A 21,161-nucleotide genomic window follows, 5' to 3' on the forward strand; every position below is an offset into this window, starting at 1 on the left:
TTTTCTGCCATTTCGTCCTCGCAGTACTTAGCGTACCGCAGGACCTCATCCATTTTCTTAGTATGCCAACAGATTTTATTGTCTTTTATCCACTGACAAATTTCAGGTCTTAAACCATTTACAAACCTGTAAATAAAGTGCGTCATATCCTTCAGGTCGATGTTATCAATACCACTGTATGTTTTAAATACCTGCAATAACCTCTCATAGAAAGAGTGCACTGTCTCGTCCCTTTCCTGTGTTGTTCTATCTATTTTTGTCCAATCAGTTTCCTTAGCGGGCACCTTTTCTTTCAAGTGCTGAATTACCTGCTCATATTTTCGCATGACTTCCTTTGATGGCTCCCCTGTTTCCTTGTTTCTGGGATACTCTTCACTGGGCCAATCTATGTTTATCTTACACTGGGTCCATAAATCTACTGGAACCACAATGTCGAAAAACCCATCCAGGTCTTTCCACAGACATTTCTGTACCTTCACGAACCTCTCCACCTGCCGGTACCAGTCAACTGGTTTCTCTCGTAATTTTGGAAAATCGTTCGTGAAGGACACAATATCCTGCCTAGACCAGGGGACATGCACATATTTCCCCCCTGGAACTTCGCGCATGGGGCATAACTGCTCAGGTTTTTCTACCTCTCTTAAAGCAAACTCGGGAGTCACTTGTCGGGAGCGAACCTCTTCCCTCTTTTTCGCCCACCTGCTTCTCCATTTTTCCACATCTCCCCATTTCTGCAGTACCCCCATTAATTCTTTAATCTGCAACTTCTTCCCTGCCACATTCAGGTGTTCTATATCTTTGTCTGAGAAGTCTGCTCTGTACGGTTTCTGTAAGGGCTTGGATTTTGAGATATCTACCCCCATACTAACTGCTGTTTCGGTCAGTTTTTCGTGGAGCACTCTGGTGTTCCTTGTAAAGCTTTTACATATGAACGACAATTCTTCCTCAGAGTAGGTATTCAATCGATCCAACCCCACATTTCCTGCCATTAATTCTTCTATTTCAACCCTCAGCTTGTAGAGGTCTAAAGGCTTTGTTTGCGGAGTCTGCTTCTCTAATTCACGACTCCAACTCTCAATTTCATCCAGAGTTACCAGAGAGACATTCCTAGTACCGGTTGCTGTCTCTAATTTAATTTCCTTTGTATTAAAAGGGTTATACCTCTGCTGTGTTCCCTTTACAGTCTGTTTGTTTGGCAATTCCAAAAACGCAACTTCAGACTCGCATTCACTGGACTGATCATCTATGATGATTGGTTCCTGTCTCGGGGTTGCCATGACTGGGGTCATAACTGGAGTAATCGGATTTCCCTGACCATTTCCGTATAACGGGACCACCGGTCCAATAGTTACTGGAATAGTCAATGCCTCAGGACTGGTATTTATCTGAGAAATTTTCTGAATTATTTCTGTTCTTTGTCTAGCTAGAGCCTCTTGCTCCTTTTCCACTAGTACCCTTCTTAAAGTTGTGTCATGTAATATTTGGGGGTTCAATGGAGGAGTAAAACTCGGGGCAGTAGGATGCGTTTCACTTGGTCCTCCCCCATAATTTGGTTTCGGGAATAAAGTTCCAGTATTAAAGGACCTGCGCTCTTCCCCATATGGAGGTTGAACAAAAGGCAGTCCCGAATTCGAAGGTTTCTCTTCGCTTTCATACAAGGGTCTGGGGAAAATTTTTTTCGTACGTGGATATTTTTCTTCCTGACTTGCGGGCACTTTGGGATATATATCCCTTGTTTCCGCCAGTTCGGGTTTCTCAGGATAGGGTAATACTTGACCACCCCCTCCCAGTCCCAGGGACCTGTCTTCTTCCTTTAGGAAGTGGCGTCGGGGAACATCTCCTACACTGGAAGGTCGGGTTCCCTCATTGTAAGGTGGCGGACTTCTGGTACAGATGTCATCTATTAGTTCATCATCTGAATCCCCCAGGGCCCCCCAATGCTTACATTTTTCAGTACTTTTCTCACCCGTTCCAATGTTATGACATGCCGGCATCATGGGAAACAGACCCTCAACAATCATGCTCTGCCTCCACTGTTTCATCCTTTTATCCCTGGATTCCTGTTTCTGCCTGGGGTACCACTTGGTCAAACCCTTGTCCATTCGGGGTCTTTCTCTTTCAAAAGCCTCAATCTCCCATTCCTCTAATGCCTCATACTGCGTTAGTCTCGGTCTGGGATGCAGTTCATTCATTCGGGTTCTTAAATTAAATAAGATCCTACCATTGAAAGTACCATCTAACGGAAACGCCAATACTCCGTCATCCTTTGTATACTTCACCCAATTCTCCAGCCACACACAGGTATTGTACCCTCGGTCAAACATCATGAATGAGGCGGGAGTATTGGGTGCTGGGACAAGAACACCTTCCCTAGATTTAATCGGTTTGTCCGTTTTAAAATAATTTTTCACTTTATTTACAAGGGACATTTTTCTCTTGGTTCCGTACATAATATCGTATCTGTTAGCCTTCCACTGATCCCTTTCAAACCCTAGATGCCTTGGATCAGGTCGCGTCTCTGTAGTCCGCGAGTGCCACATACGACTTCTGCGCTAACTTTGTTTACAAACTACCTCCAATCAGAACGCGCTTCAGAAAATTCGTGCAACCAATGGGTGCGCGACACAAAATAAGCTCCGCCAATGGGTGCGCGGCCCCTTCGTGAGACAGTTCCCACGCTCCGGCGCTCACCCCTCCTTTACAATTTCAGCTCCGCTACCCGCCCGCTGCGTCTACCAATCCCAGCGCGACACAGAGTGACGTCAGAGGCGCTTCGCGACTGACTCCCTCCCTTCACAAGGTAACGGAAACTTTCTTTCTTTTAAAGTGCTCAGTGCTTGGTTATTTTACAACAAATACACATTCGCCACAGTGCTCAAGTGTCTAGACAGAGAAAGAATTCTATTGCTGCAAGTAAACTACTTCCATTTACTTTTCACTCGCTGCGGGCAGATCTCTTCCGCCTACCCTTCACTCTAGCATCAGTGAACCTGTTATTCCCCTAAACTCATCCACTTCTTTCCGGGATATGTTCCGAGTTTAAGGTTTCTCAGCGGACCCCTCTGCTTTCACGCTAGCTTCGAGGAACCTGCTACTTTTCCGATGTGACCCTTACTAGGTTACGCCACTATGGGAATTTTGCCAATGAACCCCGTTACTGTCATTTATTCACACATGTATTCAGAAAACCCTAGTTAGTGCTTCCCGGTTATCCTAACCTGCACCTAACTTTCCTCGAACCTGTGACCTCAGGACAATGGATTCTATTCACCACTTGCCCTTTCAATTCCCCGAGGAGTTCGGACAACACTTAACTAAACGATTGACAATTGCATGGATTAGTACATATAACAATATAAGAACAAGAATAATGGCAATACAGTAATTCATGAATTTCAGCAGCGTATTCACAAGAGAGTGATCAGTTCCCTCAGAACAGCCACTCTTTTAGCAGCATTAATATAATAGCAGCTTCCGACTTAACTAGTCCAACTAATCCTGCCTAACCTTTAGCTAGTCCCTAACCATCCTCTAGCTACCAGAAAACTGATAGAGCGCGCGAGGCCACCCGACCAACAGTTTTCGCCGTTTCCGGCTTCAGGGCCCATATACTTTTCAAACCACCATATACCTCGATCAGGTGACTTCACGAGCTCTATCAAGTTGGTGTGTGTGTGTTCCCTGCTACCAAATTTCGGTGCACCCGACTTACCATCCACCGATGCGGGTGCCTAATGACCACAATGAATCAGGGAGCTAGCTGTAAAAGAAAGGCAGCAAAATACAAACCCCACCAATACCATTCAAATACTGTTTAAATGACCACGGACAACTGGAAGTTTTAAAATGTTTATCTAAATTCAATATTTTCTTGCATGAGGTACAGTAAAATAAGGCAATCAATAACCAAGATAACGTAAATCACATAGGCAGAAAGAAATAATGACAGAGTAATCATCAAGGTACTAAATAAAATGTAACGAGAAAATACTATATAAGTCAGTATTATCTAGACAGGGATAGACTAAGTGTGTGTGACTATAGAAGAGCTTATAATGAATAACACGCTTCACTTAAGGTGAAGGGGCCTTTGAACAACCTAGGCAACGAAGTTCTAGACCATATCAGAAAATGACACACTGCTATGCAAAATATAATTTCTAACAAATGAGAAGACATAGGAATAACTTTGCAAAATTATAAATGACTGTTCAATAGTTGCGGAAAGGCATGGAAATATAACATATGCAATGTTGAACTTTATTTAAGCAAAAGTTAGAAATTCAGAAGGTGCAAGAATTTCAAGAGGTTCAGAGTAATATTTACCTAGAAAAGGTGTGGAAACCAAACCCTGGCCACGGGTCAGTTAAGGACAGGAAACCCTCAAGGAAGGATACCCCTCAAAGAACAGCAGGTGCAGAATGGACACCCAGGACAGGACAGGATACCCTCGGAAAAAGGAATCAGGACAGGACCCTCAGGACAGGACGGCAAACCCTCAGGACAGGACCCTCTTCAGGATAGGACCGGAACCCACAGTTCGGAAGCAACGCCTGCGCTCCACCCGCTCTGCAGCTATCGATCAAGACCCCGATTGGGTCAGCGAACTCCCAGCTAAGTGCCTTTGCCAGCACTTTAAGGTTCAGTAGAACCTTAGTCTATAGTCAAATTTGGACAGAGTGCTCCGCAGCGCTCTGTATCTTCAGTCACCTATTGAGTGCGTTGGGTCAGTGACAGGTCAGCTAAACCAGACAAGTCGGACGGTTCACTAGGTGAACCCAGGGTAGATATACAGTTTGGGGACAGTGTACCACCCCCCAATGTTGCAAAGTGTCAGAATCCCTCAATTTCGATTGGTCCTAAGGTAGGGTTTGGGTAACACACCAATCACAATACGCGAATTGAAGCCTTCATTAACATATTTGGGTACCGCCTAGCAGATTTGGGGTTCCCATGAGCTAACAGTAGCGCAACATTACAATGTATCACATAAGGAGCCACATTCGCTGTTCTCGCAGGGCAGAGGTGACTTTCTCAGGAGCATCTCGCCCATCACTGCCAGCTGGCTATGTTCCATCAGCCAAGGTCCCTCGTGCTGCCGAATGTCGCACAGGCGCAGAAGGGACCTCCAATATGGCTCTCCTCTCACTCAGACCCCCATTTCCCGCGGTACATGAAAAGTAAGCGAAAACAAATTAATACATAATAATGTCATTATGAAAACACATCACAGGGTTTGTACTTTTAACTCATCATCAAGAAATAAACTTAATTGCATTAAATGTTAGCTACATTGACACGGACACAAGAGCAGTGGCACGAGCTGTACCACATGATAAGCACAGCTATGAATTACGCATGCGCATAACTTTCCCTCCACTTCTGCAGACGCGTCAGGACACGTGAGTGTGGCTGACGCATGCGCAGTAACTAAAATACAAGCGACGGCCATTTTTAAAAGGACACGGATTAATTCATTAGAAATACACATAGGCAAGCTTCGGGAACTTTACTTAAGCTAAATATAAACGTTAGTAAAACATACACGGGTTACCTTATTACACATAAATGAGGTTCTTGATTTTGGCAAGCCGCAAAATATGCAAAGCTTTGCTTCATCACAAAGACCTCCTAGCTTCTTGTGTTGTTACCGGAAGCGGGGGTGGCTGGGTAGCCTGGTTATGGTTGGAGAGTCGAGCATGGTCCGAAGGCCTTGTTATGAGAAGGTGCAGCTATAACTAAGAAATAGCAGCAGAATAAGACATATTTATGCATTGCTAGAAAGCCAAGGTTTAGCAATGGGCCACTAAACAAGCATTGACCAGGCAAATAGGACTGACGTTCGATGCCAGCCTTTTGGCTTTGTCAAAAACATTTTTTTGCAAGTTTTTTGCAAAACGTTATTGTTGGGGGAAGCCCTCTTGCCATGGTCAATCTAAAAAAAATGCCTAAAAATAGAAATATTTTTTTGTCTCAAATAGCACACTTTGCGATTATAGGCGCTGCACCGGAGGGAAACCCTTTGTTTGGGGGTGTGCTCCTTATGAAAGGGCAGATGATGTCACTCACAGTGAAGTTAGCCAAATGGGTGCAAGGAAAATGTGAATGACAAAATAACAGACCAATGGTTGACGAAGGTTGTCTGGAAGCCCCTATGGGTAACTATATCATGCATGTATTTTAGTAAAATCAAAAGGTATTGGCTAACACCAGACCTAAAAGTTGGGATGTAGATCGTTCGTCTTTCAAGCTACTGGGGCCTGGAAGCAACTGCCACTGGATTTTAGGAGGCAGCCTTCAGAAATGTTCCGTTGGAAACCTAAAACATGTTTTTTCAGGTTATCTGAGGTAGAGTGGTCCTAAATATGCTTTATTTGGACAGGGGATTTTTCATACCTAGAGCAAGAAATCCAAGTGCGGGGACACTCTGTTGGAGTAACCAGGTAGTCTATAAATTATGTATCTAATCTAATGTTGTAAATTACACAATAACAGACTAAAGGATGAGGAGAGCTGACTGAAAGCCCCTTGAGGTAAGTATATTATACATTTATTTTAGTAAAACCATAGGGTCATTGCTAATGCATACCTAAAAGATATTGAAGTGGCTACAATCAGGCTGTGAGTAGTGAACTTGACTGTATATAGGAAGCACATGTATAGTTAGTAAAGCATGGAATGGGCAAGGAGAATTTACAAAGGCAAGGATTTTGGACGGGAGAGGTATCTGCACCAACAAGGCCAACTTCTCTGGAGCACTCTCCGATCGGGATGCAAACATCTCATTATTCCACAAAAACCTGACGACTTGCATCTCTTGCCAAGTGCTGGTGTCCTAATAATACTCCTCCGTGCCTTTTTATTCCCATATTGCTCTATCACTGGCGATCTGTGACCTGCTTTCGTCGCATGACTGCATTCCAAAAATAGTACAATAAAATTAAAATAAAGTACATGGATAAAAATAAATAAATAAGACCCGCGATAGCCAGGGACCACTTAAAATGCAGGCTGCTTCTAGAAATTTGATAAAATAACACTTGTTATATGGCTCCCTACCTAATGGAAATCCCAATTGACCTGGTATAGAAATGTTGTTTTGGGTTCAGTTGAGGCATTCAAAGCTTTGGAAATTGAACAATATCCAGCAGAGCTAACATGAGAAATTTCATTGGCTAAATTAAGTATTAACTGAAACTACTATAAACCAACAGGTTGTGTCTGATGGCATTACAGCAAGGACCAGAAAGAAAGGTAGGCAGCATAGCCAGGGAGTAGGGGAGCAGCAAATCTCCCATCAAAAAAGACAATAGGCCAGATGTAGGTAGCCCAATACCAGTCGGTAACGGCCGAAATTACCAAATTTCGGCCGTTACTGACCGGTATTAGGCATCTGAGATTTAGGGGCCTAATTTAAGGATTCGGTAATTTACCGAATCGGTAATTTAAGGCCCTTAGGGCAAGTATGTCTGCCACATGTGCACCCATGCACTCTTCAGGGGTGCAACAGGGTGTCAAAGTGACACCCTGCCACCCTTGAATGTGTTCCCCCTTTTACCGAATTGGTATTTACAAATTCGGTAATTCTCATTCATTCCTATGGGCCTCCAGGCCCATAGGAATGAATGGGAATTACCGAATCGGTAAATACAATACTGAATCGTACCGATTCGGTAATACTTACCGAATTTTTCCTACATAGCATTTACCGATTCCAGAATACCGAATCGATAAAATTCGGTATTTTAGAATCGGTAAATTTGTATTACCTACATCTGGCACAATATTCTTAATTATCCAACTTTGCAATCACTGTATGGTGTAACCACCATAATATTCAAGCCCACAAAGTACTGGAACACTATGATATATCATCATCATCAAATCTTTATTTCGGAAAAAATTACCATAAAAGACACAGAATCAAAGAATGAATTACGTAAATGTCAATACATATCAAAAGATGCACTTCAATAATAAAAGTTGAACAATTTTAAAAGATAGCATTAAATGTAAAAACTCGCGAGGATACAAATAGACATAAATTTAAACTACGGGAGGTGTGTAGATCTCATTGTCCTCATAAATGCAAACCATCCCGATGCTAAAATATAGGCAGACTTGCAGATACATTTCCTACTTGAGCCAAGTTCTGGTGGAGATGTTTTAAGTGCTCTAAGTTACATTAGTTGTTATAATAAGACAGCATTTCCAACATGGATTCATGGCAATGATGGATATATCGAGGAGATGGATCAGTCATCTGTCTATACAATACAAGCATTAAAAATATTTTTTGCAAAAAGGAAAACAACTTGATATATGTCCTTAGAGTTTCCACCTTTATAAAAAATATACTAACTCTATTTAGGCTTGCTACCAGGAAAATCGTGGCTTACCAGTGCCTCCATGTTTTTAGTGAAATACCCTGGCCATTTTCTTCATGTTTTGATGAATTGATTTTGATTCTGGACTGGCACCCTAGAAGTCCACATCCAGGAAATTAACAGGGAGAGCCGAGTCAGGTTTCTGGTTAGAGCCTGAACTAAGCCATCTAGTTATTTGCCAAGTAAATTGTCTAATGAATGTCATGTAATCATATTATAAATACTCTTCAAAGTTTAAATAGTGGATCCCCATAACATTTATATTTGTTCACATTATTTTAGATTATGACACTAGGTGAGTAGCATTTATTAGTAGTCATAGCACACTTTTTAAAGTTTGGCATGTGGGATATTCTGTCAAAACAATACAGGTATCTCATCCACTGTATTACAAGTGTCAGGCTATGCTGCACTTGTGGTATGGTGGATGGGAAGTTGCCATGCTTGAGATGGAGTATCCCGCCCTTCAAACTCTAAATATGGTATATGATTTCCAAACAAGCCCAAACATCCTCTCTTGTTCGTTCATGTTGATGTCAGACTTACACCTCACAAGTACTCTCACCCATATTTGAAGAAAGTCTGGTCACTCTTGTTGCTTTAATGCTTACAGTTTGTAATTCTACGAACAAGTTAAATTCGCCTACCTGGCTTATTTTGTGTGAGACACTGGATTTTTGGTTATGTGTGTGTTAACCCTGCTCAGGCAACAGCCACAAACTCCGTCAGGGTAAACCACAAAAGTCACTAAATTAATCTGTGCTTATAACCCTCTGGTAGCTTGGCACAAAATCAGTCAGGCTTAACTTAGAGGCAATGTGTGAAATATTTATGCTGCACACAAACAATAATAAAGTGAAAAAACAGCAAAGAAAAAATCTCACCTACATTTTGAAAAATAGAGTACATTTAAATAAATGATTTATATAAACATGACAAACATCCAATAAGTAGAACCGAGTTATGAATTTTGAAAGTGTTAGCACCTAATAGATCAAATCACCAACCACTTTGTAAAAGTGCCATTTTCTAAATTGTATCTTAAAGTCCAAATTTACCATTAAAGAGGATTTTTAATAACAGTTTCTCAGACACCAAACATAAAATGTTCACATGTTCCCGATCAAAAGTTAGCAATTATTAAATGTAATACATTCCTTGGAGGCACACACGCCGTGAGGGCAACGGCAGTGCACAGCGGCTCCACAGACCGCCAACCTTCCACCAGAGCGCCGTGAGGGCAACGGCAAGGACAGCACAGCTCTCCCCTTTGCAGTAAGGGACTCCATCTCCCAGGTGCCCCAGGGCCGAGCGGCGCACCTGGGACGTCACTGGCTGCGCCCGGAGGTGCTAATAACAGCGGAACGCCGAGTGCTCAGTGGGGGCTACATTCCTTGGAGGCACACACGCCGTGAGGGCAACGGCAGTGCACAGCGGCTCCACAGACCGCCAACCTTCCACCAGAGCGCCGTGAGGGCAACGGCAGGGACAGCACAGCTCTCCCCCTCGCAGTGAGGGACTCCATCTGCCAGGTGTCCCAGGGCCGAGCGGCGCACCTGGGACGTCACTGGCTGCGCCCGGAGGCGCTAATAGACAGCGGAACACCTACCGCCCCGCGGGACGCTCGCGGGAGGCAGCTGGGCTAAGCCCGGGCAAAGGGCAGGCCGTCTGTGGCCGTCCGGGGCCAGAGGAGGCCGGGCTGGGCCACCCCACTGAATATCTACTATGGGTAAGAGGAAGCAGTTATCCTGGGGTGATAATGAAGGCAAAAATGCTAAGATTCCCAGGAAATCCGATTCTATAATATCTTACCTGAATTCAGCTGTGGGGGTTTTAACTAAAGAAATCACAAGTGCAGAGAAAGAACTCGGGTTGGCTCCTGCCGACACTGAGTCAGCATTGGAAATAGAGCACTGCCCAAGGGTCCCGCTTGAACCAACGATCGTGATCTCAAATCCCCCTTCCATAGTTGAGTCAGCGAATGTCCAGCTAAGATCTCCACACTTTCCCCTGCCTCACATGGATACACCCCCATTGGCTACACCTTTGAACCACACGCGCAATCGTAGGCACATGAGAAAACCATCTAGAAGAAAAAATGCAAAGGACAAGGCTGCAAATCCGGATGCCAGTCTAAGGGACCATGTTAGCAATATAGTTGAGGATTTATTTACATCAAGATTGGAACCTCCACTGGTAGCCATTGCGAAAGACATCGTGGACACGTTGAACACATGTGTAGCGGGGCTAATGAGCAAATGTGAGAAAATTGATGCTCTTTTCAAGCAACATTCAGGTCACAAGGGGACTCCGGAGCACTTCAATAAAACTCCCACTAAAGAGCCCATGGTCAATATGATGAACAAGGCTTCAGTACCTTTAAGGTAAAGAAGCCCGGTTAAAGCGGGTGCTCAGAGTGGGCGGGGGCCCATGAGGGCTGGTACAGCATACTGTAACCCTGGAGCTAGCAACAGGAGTAATAACAGCTTAGAAGATCACAGGCTGGCTCCTCATAGGGACAGTCATTTGGAGTTGCCAACGGAGGCGGCCCCTTTAGTGGCTGTCTTTACAGGAGTCCCCCCACCAAGGGCAGGTTTAAATGAAACAACCCATGACCTCATGCTGTTGGCCAGTGAATGGTGTTCTCAGTTCAGTAGTGGAGGTACAGATATCACGAGTACTGTTATTATGGCAAGGAGGGTTAGTTGGGTTGGGCGCTGTTTAAAATCCATCCCAGGGGACAGCATGGTGGTAAATTTCAATAACCAGGCTAGTACTGAGAGATTATTCTGGGATGCTTCAGCTTTGACAAACAAGGGCATTAGACCTATTCCCCTGGGTTTTTTTTACCCACCAACTAGGCCAGTCAGGACATTTGGTAATCCTCAGGTGCCACAACGGGAATATTCCCCTTGTAACAGTCAACAGACATTAGTTCACCAGCCCAACAATGCCTCACACTATAGACCCACACAGGAACCAGCACAGGGGGTGGATAGGGGTCTTTCTGGTAATTCCCCAGTCCCTCAGCACAGCGGGGTATCCACCCTAGACCTAGGTCTGTCTAATCGCTTCTCTCCCCTGTCCCCGATTGAGTTGAATGATTGACTACCTTGTGGACCGGGTGAAGAGAGGGATGAGGTAGGAACGCAGTCACCCTTATGTAAATTTCTGACCTGGAATGTGGCGGGTATCAGATCCAAAGGTACAGATCTTAACTGGCTGGATTTTATTAGGCAATACGATATTCTTGCCTTCCAGGAAACCTGGGACATCTCGCCCAGTTTTTTACTGGATGGCTACCTTAGCTTTGCTATCCCCACCGTTCCTGGAACAGTGGGTAGACCTAAAGGGGGTTTGCTCGTGCTGTTTTCGCTTAACTTGGTTGGGGTTTTTAAACAACTAGAAACTGATTCAAAGAATTTCCTAATAATTGAGTGTACAGTTTCAGATCAGCAGAAATTTTTACTTATCAACTTTTATAACTCCAGGGAGGGCTCATTTCAAAATGAGCACCTTAATGCCTTGGAGCACTATTTGTCAGTCTACAATCAGGAGCAGTCTTCCGCCCCAGAGGTGGTACTTCTGGGAGATTTTAATATACACCCTTGCTTGTGGGACTGTTATAGTGGCGAGTATGGAGGGTCATCCGGGGAGGGAGTTCCCCATTTCGAGCACAGTATAGAGGGGGAGGCCCTTGAGGCCCTCCTCTCATACATGAATTTATTTGAACCAGGCATTGGTGCGGGAGAGGAAAGAGCCGCCACCTTTATAGGGCGAGGTGCAAATTCCGTTATTTTTTTATCCCCCGTTGTCCTAGCTAAATCATTAGCCAATAGAGTACTGACCTCAACTTTCAGCGACCACACCCTGTTCTGCTTGAGGCTGATCTTGGCATCTTTGGGGTGCAAAATGATTCAAGGGGGGGCGTCGAGGCACCTATCGACCACTGATCAGGGGAGATGGATCAAATGGAACAGGATTGTCCCTGAAGTTTTTTTCGAGGACCTTGCCACCAAATGCGAGGCCAACCTGGCTATCTGCTTGGATGGTACTGCTGCAGGGGCCCACGTTATGGAAGCTTATGTTGCGGTATGTAAGCAGATCGCCAAAGATCTAGAGATGGGCGTTAGCACACAACCGAGGAAGACCCTTAAATGGTTTGATAACAACTGCTCAAAGGCCCATAGCGCCTTACTCAAGGCGCTCAAGAACAAGCCAAGGAATAGAGCTCTAATAGCTCAACTCCGCAAGGAGTACAAAATTGCCATTTGCTCTCGCAAACACCATATCAAGGAGGAGGCCTGGGAAAACCTTCAATCCGCTGATGTGATAAGAGACAGTAGGAAATTCTGGGCCATCATTAATCAGCCTTTCTTCTCAGAACAGGAGAACCTAGATACGGACTGCATGTTCCCTGATGACAGTTGGCTCCAACATTTTAAGAGCATTTATGACCTAGATCAGAGGGGATCAATACCGGCCCCCACAGCTGCTGAATAGCATGCTTTACCGCTAAGGTTTGATTCAACTGAGGTAGAAAGAGCGATTAGAGAGACAACTAAACACAAGGCTCCAGGACCAGATGGGGTACTTGCAGATTTGTACATCATGTATCCACAGTTTTGGGCAAAGATCCTGGCCAATGTGTTTAATGCGGTATCCACAGCTGGTTTCCCACCCTCTTGGTCCTCTTCTGTGATAGTACCTATTTTTAAGATGGGGAATAGAGGGGACCCCTCCTGTTATAGGCCAATCTCATTGCTTGACTGTGCCGTTAAAATCCTGGGCAGGGTCATTCTTCAGAGAGTGGGGGATTGGCTTACGGGCAGGGGGGTGCTCTCTAACCTTCAGTACGGTTTTAGAGAACATAGGGGTACCATGGACCAATGTTTTAAATTTACACCTCCTTATAAGCAAATATACAGTGGCCAGGGAGGGTTTTTTATATTTAGGTTTCATGGACCTTTCTTCGGCATTCGATTTAGTTAACCGTTATGGTTTATTTTACATGAGATCGGTTTAGATGCATCTTTGGTCAATTTTTTGAGTGATCTTCACCAGGACTTTCTGCCTCTGTTAGGGTCACGAGGGAAGGCTGGTGTACTAGGAAATTTAGCTCTAGAAGGTGGGTCAGACAAGGCTGCATACTGGCCCCTCTTCTTTTCACTGTCTACATCAATGCCCTTGAAAAATCTTTAGGTACGGCTACACTGGACACTCCGCGTATAGGGGATTTGGCATCCCGGTCCTTCTGTACACGGATGATGCCGTTTTGCTCGCGCGCACGGGCTTGGGCTTACAGAGGCTGCTGGACCACTTCGGCAGCTTCATGGAAGCCTTTAATTGAAAGTAAACATCGCAAAATCCCATGTAATGGTTGCCGGCGCATGGAGTAAGAAAACAAAGGTTAAAACATTTAGGTGTAACGGCAAGGAATTGACGAGGGTGCCTTCCTTCTCCTAGCTGGGAGTACTATTCGACGAGAAAGTTAAATGGGGCCCCCAGATGAAGTTGAAGAGTAATGTAGTCACAAGATCTTCCATGGCTCTTTTGAATTTTTCCAAGAGATTGGGAGCGAGACCCATGGAGGCCATGATAAAGATTTATAAGTCTAAGTGTTTGGCGATCGCTTCCTATGGTGCGGCAATTTGGGGCTATGTGGATTCGAACAAAATACAAATTGCGGAAAATAGGTTTCTTAGATCTCTCCTGTCACTACCGCAATCACCCCCCACATTCTCAATACACTCTGAGGTGGCCCTGGGTTATGTTACAGATCTCCTAAAAATGGCTCCACTGATTTGCTGGGCAAAAACCTGGCTGAATGAAAAGATTACCCTTAACCATTTAATCCTGAAGGATTGTTTAGCCCTAGAGAAGGCAGACAGGATCCCATGGTTGGCGTATGTTAGAGCGGCATGCCCCAGGCTGGGTTGGCCAGATTTGTTTACTTCACCACAGGGCATCATAAAGGAGGACATAGGGTGGATTAAACACAACTTTCGGAACCTGTTGGAGGCGGAAAGAGAGGTGCAGGAGCTGAGAAAACCAGTGGTGAGAAGCATTTATGGCTTATCAATTTCCCCATTCATTGAACCGTATCTGAAGTGTGTCATCAAGCCCTTCCATCGCTTTTTATTGGTCAGATTTCGGTTCAATCTCATTCACTTTACGTTGGGTGTATTTTCTAAATGGGGGAAACCCGAGGATGTAGCGCCATGTTCTTGTGATAATTTTTCCACACAGGACACACTCCATTTGGTAATGTTCTGTGATCATTACTCAGAGGAGCGTAAAAAATTCTTATATCCAATCTTGCGTGATGCTGGTTTCGTACAAGTAAGGCCTGTTCTCACATATTTACAAATGCTTAGTTCCGTCCAGGTTACTTATAGCGTGGCCAGCTTTTTGGCGGCCGCGGCCCGGGTAAACAAAAGAAGACTCCTTTAAATGTAATCATCCAGTGGGATCAAAAGGGGATCATGGTTTTAAATTGAATTACCAAATGATGCACTTTACATTAGATTTAATAGCCGCTGGTTAAGGGTCTTTTTATATTGTATATTATGTATTTATTGATTTTTAGACATTGCATTTATGAATTGTAAAAATTGAATGCTCGTTTTAAAAAAAAAACGTTTTAATGTGTGGAGGTTCATGTTGCTTGTATTGTCTTTTATAATTTTAATTAATCGAAATAAAGAATTTTTGACTGACTGACTGACTGACTGACTGACTAAATGTAATAAGGCCCAATGTTATCCTTTGAAAGAAGTAGGCCTCACAGTAGTGAAAAACGAATGTAGGAGTTTTCCGCTATCAGGACATGTAAAACATACATGTACATGTTCAACCTTTTAAATACATTGCACCCTGCCCCATGGGCTAACTAGGCGTACCTTAGGGATGACTTATATGCAATAAAAGGGGAGTTTAAGTCTTGGCATGGGGTTATTTGAAAAAGTTAAATTTCAGTATAAAACTGCATACAGGTTGCAATGTTAGTCCTGAGGCATGTTTTAAGGGGCTACTTAAGTGGGTGGCACAATAAGTGCTGCATGCCCACTAATAGCATTTAATTTACAGGCCCTGGATATATGGTATACTGCTTTACTAGGGACTTAAAAGTAAATTAAATATGCCAAACAGGCTTAAGCCAATTTTACCATGTTTTAGGGAGTAAGTACAAACACTCCCTATCATCCCTTCCCGACACAACTTTGCTCACCAACCATACTTTTTCATAGCCATCATTTTTAATGGACTCATCCTCTAAATCCAACCTCTATGTAGATACAAAAGGAGAATAGGTAGGAGACCATGGAGATAGACATCTGACAATCTCATGATTCTTTCACCACTTGTGCCACGTTTAGTTTTAAATGATGTGTACTCCGAGTTACAATTAAAAGAGATGAGACTGATTTTGATTTGCATTTTTCACTCTAAACTATTTCATGCACTGAAAGTGTCAGATATATTTGAGGAAATAACCTATAATAGCAAATTAATCCACCACTCAGGACAATGATTTGCCATCTTTGGCTGATTTCATGGTGCACCTTTGCGATCCATTGCCCAATCGGGAACTTATAATATATATGCACTTTATGCTGAAAATATGAATAATAGGCTTACTGCACTTGACTCTTTTGTTATTTTGCAATAGCTTCCTAATTCTGCAAAAAAAAGTTTTTAAATGTCATCTGTTAGTACTTAAGAGACTTGTTTTAGGTCTCAGCTAGACAGTGCTTGCGCTGTCTCAAAGAGACATGCTGTATCTACTTTGTGGGCTTCAGCCCACCCATAGGCTTCCCATTTGCTGGCTCCATCGTCACTCTCCCATTCTTGCTCTCCATTTCTCCATGGCATGCATTTGTTATGCCTCTCACTCTGTTTAACCCTCTCAGAGAGCAGAGACTAAGTACACTATCCCTCATTTTATGACCAAATTAGGAACTTCTTTGTTTAAGAGCCTTCATCTGGCGTGCTAGTGTTTTCACTCGCCCCTGAGATTAAATGTCGGATGCTGTTTTCTGTTCTTTCTCTGACTTCAAAGATTGCTTAAAGGCCAGTGTCACTGGTTCGTTAGGTGTAAACAACATGATGACTAAGTGTACCCAGGGCTGCTGTTTATGTTTAATCTTGAGATCTAGTCTCGGAGAATCCACACAAACCGCCCCTATTCTACAAGGAAAAGCTTAACTTGTTCCACGAGAAAGCGATGAGTGGAGATTTATGTTTAGTTGCATTTCAGGCTGATGTGTTTTATTCCTTGCACTGTCATTCCACTGTTAATAGCTCATTTCATTGATGTGATGATCGTTCATTTCAACCAAGACCTACCTGCACGTTTGTTATCATCACATATTGTATTTAGTTGTTAAGCTGATACATCTGCATATATTAATCTTCTTATTGTTAAACCATGTTATAATTGAACTAACTGTTTCATTGAAATAAATTTGTACCTTTAATTAGTAGCGAGAAGATATCACTGGCCCATAGTTTAGTATGCCTTTCCCTGGGTGTAATGCTGTTTATATGGAGCATGGGACTGTAATTTTGTAAACTAGGCGAGACCCGCAGTTGAGCTTCCATGTTGGTAGACTGTTGTTTACGTGTTTCGGTAATGCTTGGGTGACAATGGCACGTTTCTGGTACACCTTGAATATTATACTGTCACGCTGTTGATTGGATGGTACTCTGGTGTAGCCCTTGTAGCTTGTAAACCCCCAAGGCAAAACAATTTCCATGGCGTTTAACAGATGTCCTTCAGCAGGCTCTGTTTACTGTGGGGCCTCAACATGGGGATGGGAGGCGGGTGGTGTAAGCAGCAGGGTATCTGTTGGGGGAAATTACTTAGAGGCGCTGGTGCTCGGCTCCTAATGGGGACCAGCAGTGAAATACTATAACCAGATACTGAGCCCCAGAGTCATTTCCTATGCTAAGGGCCCCTTTCTGAGGGCCTGGGGATTGCCAGGGTTAAAGCGGCCCACAGGTGAAGGTTATTTATTTATTTATTTGAGGTTTTATATAGCGCAAACATGATCCGTTAGGGTATTAGTGAGCTATACAGGGAAAAACACGTTACATACAGGATGGCATAGGCAACAGACAAGAATGGGGGTTAGGGAAATGACAATAGTGAGACAAAAGCCAGAGATATATACAATAATCAATACAGTTCCAAAATCAGCGAGTGACTTGATTACAGTAGGACAAAAGCAAGAGATGTACAATAAACAGTACAGTTTCATAATCAGTGAATAAAATGTCAGTGCAAAATGTGAAGACCAGCAATTGTACACAAGGGGACAATAGAAGGTGAAAGGCGGAGAGAACCGGCAGAACATTGGTAGGAGTCAGAATTGTTACACGGAGAAGGCCAAGCAATAAAGGAGATTAAGCACAGAAACAAACCAAGAAAAAGGCGGTATGCGCAGCAAAGGCGCGTTATTGGAGGAATTTGTTCATTTTAAGGCAAAATAATTAATTTGTGCAGATTGGGAAGCATTACCAAATCTACATAATAAAAACTGCGCCAAATCAAACTCTTGGCAAAGTCTATTTAAAGAGAAGTTTGCCTCTTGCTAGATTTATTTTCTGTAGTTAACTTTCTTTTATTTTGCCAAGACTTAGTTTCTCACTTTGCCTTTCATTTTTTCTTTTGTTTTTTTTCTCATGAGCGCTGTTCTCAAAAGATGAGGTTTACCTTGTTCTACATATTGCAAAGCAACATTTTCCTATTGCAAAGTTACATTGTTTCCATTTATGTGTAATTTCTGAAATAATGCTTTAAAACACCCCAATCCAACCAACTTCAATCCACCCCAATCCAAACCATGCCAATCCAACTCACCTCAAACCCACACCAATCCACCCCACTCAATCCAGTCCACCCTAGACCAATCTAATCCAAAACTCTGCTCCCCTCCAATCCAAAACAGTCCAATTCAAAATAATCTGCCCCCTCAGATCCAAAACGATCCGCCTCACTCCAGTCCTAAACAATCTGTCCCTCTCCAATCTAACACAATCTGCCCCACTCCAATCTAAAAGAAACTGTCCTACTACAATCTGCCACATTCCAATAAAAAACAATCATCCCCACTCTAATCCATCCCACTATAATCCAAAACAATCGGTCCCACTCCAATCCAAAACAATCTGCCCTACACCAGTTTACCCCACTCTAATCCGCCCCACTCCATCTGCCCCACTCCAATCAAAAACAATGTGCCCACTACAATCCGCTCCACTTCAATCCAGAAAATCTGTCCCAATACAATCTAACCTACTACAATCTGCCCCACTCCAATTGTTCTCATTATGATACCAAACAATCTGTCCCACTCCAATCCAGAACAGTCTGCCCCATTCCAATCAAAAACAATATGCCCCACTCAAATCTTCCCCTCTCCTTTCCAAAACAATATGCCCCACTCCAATCCAAAACAATCTGCCCAACAATCCAAAACAATCTGCCACTCTCCAATCTAACCTACTCCAATTCCTCAACAATCTGCACCACTCCAATCCAAAACACTCTGCCCCACTCCAATCTGCACCACTCCAATCTGTTCCACTCCAATCTGCCCCACTCCATTTGCTCTACTCCATTTGCCCCACTCCAAACTGCCACACTGTAATCCACTTCACTCCAATCTTCCCCATTCCAATGCAAAACAATCTGCCCACTCTCCAATCCAAAATGATCCGCCCACTCCAATCCAAAATCATTTGCCCCACTCCAATCCACCTCACTCCAATCCAGTCTACCCCACATCAGTCCAATCCACCTCACACCATTTCAATCCACCTCAATCCAGCCAACTCAAATATACCCAAATCTGTTCCACGCCTCTCCAATCAAGGCCACTCCAATATGCACCACTTCAATCCACACCACTCCATTCCACCCCTCCCCACTCCAGTCCACCCCACTCAATCAATTTCACCCCACCACAATCCACCCCACATCAATGCAATCCAACCCATCCCACCCCAATTCACCCTAGCCTAACCCACTCCAATCCATTTCACTCCAATCCAATCCACCCCAGTCCATTCCACCCCACTTCAGTCCAATCCACCCATCCGCCTGCCCCAATCCAGTCCACCCCACTCCAATCCACCATGCTCCAATCCAGTCCACTCCAATCTAATCCACCCCATCCAGTTCAGTCTAATCCACCCCACTATACTCCAATCCAAACCACCCCACGCTAATCCACCCCATCCAGTTCAGCCTAATCCACCCCACTCCACTCTAATTCGCCACACTCCAAAACACTCTACTCTAATCCAATCCACCCCACCCCAATCCAGTTCTATCACTCCAATCCATCCATCCACCCCAACCAATATAGTCCACCCTGCTCCACACCACCCCATGCAGTCCACTTATTTCAATTCACCCCACTCAAACCAACTCACTCTACCCCAACCCAATCCACCCAACCAACTCCAGTCCACCCCACTACCTCAATCACCTCCAACCTACTCCACCTTGTTCCACCCCACTCCACTGTACGCCACTCCACTGTACAACATTGCACTCTATGACTGAATCTATGAACTCTACTTTCCTCTACTCAGATCTCAGACACTCTACTCCCACACTCCATTTTAAAAGACTCTACTCCAACAAATCCACTCTACGATACTCTACTCCCCCCACTCTACGCGAAGACACTCTACATCACTAACTTTTACCATGATGAACAGCAGTCACACTGGTAAACAACTTGGCAAAAACACACTGCCAAAGCCCATAGGCAAGATCTGTTGGCTTTACCAGTGCCTATACTTGTTTGGACTTTGTGCCACATTTCAGTTTCACTTCCTGTGATTGTACTTCCTCTGTGTGGCAGCACATCTTGTGAGGTTCTGCTCTGCCCGGAGCAGATGAAAGCACTTGGCCTTCACTAAAACAGGTTGGACACCAAATTAGAAAGCATCTCTTCTGAATGAATGGGTCCCTAAAGATTCATTGAGTTCAGTTCAAATAACTCGATCCAAGTGGTAGAAAACGGATTTGCCAAATACTTGTTGGCCCTTCCACAAAGCGCGCCAAATTATGCTACCCACAACGAGCTTGGAATGGATTACATCACGGACTACATACGTGTCCAACCAATCCTTCTATGGCAACGTATATGGTCAAAACCAGAATGTCACCTGACTCGCTCGCTGATCGAGGACTGCACGGCCTTAACAAACTGGCGGAGAATTCCCTGGCTAGCTTATGTGGAGAACTTCTTTAAAGACATAGGTCGGAGCTCGTATTTTGATGACCCACCGAGTGTGGAGGATATATCCCGGAAAGATCTAAAGAAAATTGGCATGGACCACTTAAAAGAACTACGGAGTACAACTGAGATTCAAAAACACTCTAATCTTCAAATCCAAGCAATTCAACCAGTCAATTTTATACAACCGTATTTAACATATTATTTGTCTAATTTTGAAAAATATCTTTTGACAAGATTTCGTTTTAATACATTCTTTCGACTGGTTTCCTTTCCCCGTTTACAGTATTGGTCGAAGGACATTATGAACTGTCCGTGTGATGGAATATCGACCCAATCAACTCTTCATATTATTTTTTTCTGCTCATATTATAAGATCCCACGCAGAACTTGGATACTACCACTTCTCCGATCAGCTGGTCATAGGTCCTGTCACACAGCTTACCTTTCTTTAAAACTTTTGAACTCAACTCATTCTGCTAAATGTATAGCCACATTCCTAAAAACTATTATCAAA

The sequence above is a fragment of the Lissotriton helveticus genome, chromosome 12, assembly GCF_964261635.1.
Source record: "Lissotriton helveticus chromosome 12, aLisHel1.1, whole genome shotgun sequence".
Classification (NCBI taxonomy): Eukaryota; Metazoa; Chordata; class Amphibia; order Caudata; family Salamandridae; genus Lissotriton; species Lissotriton helveticus.